The sequence below is a fragment of the Anneissia japonica genome, unplaced genomic scaffold (genome assembly GCF_011630105.1).
Source record: "Anneissia japonica isolate Jap-2015-1 unplaced genomic scaffold, ASM1163010v1 scaffold585_len4108843_cov191, whole genome shotgun sequence".
NCBI classification, from domain to species: Eukaryota; Metazoa; Echinodermata; class Crinoidea; order Comatulida; family Comatulidae; genus Anneissia; species Anneissia japonica.
Window position 1 is genome coordinate 2185686 of NW_022716829.1, and position 2305 is coordinate 2187990.

The window sequence follows — 2305 nt, forward strand, 5'->3', positions numbered from 1 at the left end:
ATTTGAACATAAGACTTCAACTTTCAACACATCATCTGCCCTTAAATCTGTACTCTGTAAATTGAAATCGAATAAGAATTGTTTTTACAATAGTAAATAAAGGAAAACAAGATTATGAAATAAAAAATGATATTATATACAACGTATATTACGGTACTTTGTTGACGTTAAACAATAGAACAATTACAACTTTTGTGGAAAATATTGATGAAAAATACAAAAAAAAATATAAGATTTATTTTCTTAATCCTTTCTCCATATTTATTTTATACGTCCATGGTACAAATAACATTTTTTAAAGAAATCATTAAGAATCTGAGATGAAATTTGCGAGTCATTGCTGGAAAGTCAAAACGTTCAAATACTTAATTATACCATCATTTTTTTTTTCTAAAAAGTCTTCTCATTTAGACAGTCTGCCGAAACATTTGGCAACGTTAAGTGTGACACCAGCGAAAAACAATCAAACAGAATACATAGTAAGATACTAAAAAAGTAGGTAATAAATATTAAAAATAGGTTTTACATATAAAGGCAAAAAAACAACTAATTATTTATTCAATTATTTAATATCCAATTACAAAAAACAAAAAACAAAAAAATTATTAGCAATTTCATTAAAAAATTTATTTTAAAAAAAATGGTATTTACCCCATCTACGTCAATTATGTCTTTAATGACAAGATCGGTTCCGTTTCCTCTGACATAAGAAGCAGAATTATATCCATCATCTGGACCATCAGTCACGTTAATGATTTCATTGGTAATACCACCAAATTTTAGTATAACGTAATCTGTAAGACAGTTTTACAGAGTAGCGTGTAATGTAAAGCCTCGAATAAGCCACAATTTGCTTATATATCTCGAGAAGCCCATCTCAAAAAGAAGCCCTCCCTCTCTAGTTTGCAAAAGAAATAATCTCTAACGTCTTAAGAGACAGCAAGTACATTCACATTGACGTCATTTGATTATTATGATAGCATATCCGTATCAATATGGCCTATCCTTTTAATTTATTTCCATGGTTAAAAATTAAAACAGAATTCCAAACTCCATAGTTGGGAAATAGCATTTTCAAAAATTACAGCATTCAGTTTGAAAAGAAGCCCCAGTCTTATTCGAGGTTTTATGGCTGTCATTATGTGTGCGCTGAACCATAGAGCCATGTGCAGATCCAGAAATTCGAAAAAAAGACTTTCACAGATAAGGGGTGGTCAATACGTTTACGTAGGTGCATCCTTCAAAGGAACTATGGACCAGTACACCGGGGTAACTCCCTACTCGTCTCGAAAGACGTGTTGGGTTATTTAAAGTGCACATGAGCCAATTGTGTACACTGTGCCTACGGTACGGTGTATAATCCTTATCCGAGAATACTTGTTCCACCACCAGAACCACAGGCGATATTAACCAGCGCCGATATGGTTCGAACCAGCGCCGATATTATGGCTGTAGGTTGCGGTGTCCTTGCCTTTGCCGCGGCTCGGCCATTCGACTTGGTCCACCTCAAGGCCCATCCATGGTTGGGGCTGAGGTAAGACCATTTATGATTATGGCACCGACTTAAATTTGAATATAATTTTCTTTTTTCTCCATTTTATTTTAATAAGTTTGAAAAAAATTAGAGAGGAGAGAGGGGTCGTCCGGCTGGGCCCCCATGAATCGGCCAAAGAGATAGTGTGCCTCATTCTATACCATCAAGCTTGCTCTTCATCAGCATTACACATAGCATATCGTCATTTTTAACTTTGGAAGAGAAGTTTATCAGTTCGTTGCAAAATATGGCTCATATGCACGTGTAAAGACAGTCTTATATTCAATTATTTTTCACTGTAAAATATTACACTTTTAACATATTACGACGAACGTCGAGTTTCAATAGTCTACAATGCCTTAGTACACCCAGCCATAACTTATATAATGAAATGGATGGAATAAAACAGATTGATTACATGTGTAATGTGGGGCCTATATTGGTGGATAATATACCTATGGGCCCAGTTCAAATTTCGTAAAGTTGATGATGCAATTTTTGGAATATACTCACCAATAGGTAGTGCTTCTTCGAGGTAACAGCTAATGTCCGAGTGATCAGTAATGTTTATTTTTTCACAGTCTGACATAAAATGTAGAAAAAAAAAAAACAATAGATAAAAGACGGGCACATACTGTGTCGTACGACGAATCCGTCTCCGCTCTCAGTGAGCGCTTGAAAACGCGACGCCGTCTGCTGATTGCCAATGGCAATCTGAGCTCTTGCGCGCGTTCCCTTTCCTATTGTTCTTGAAAGTATTATCGCGATAAT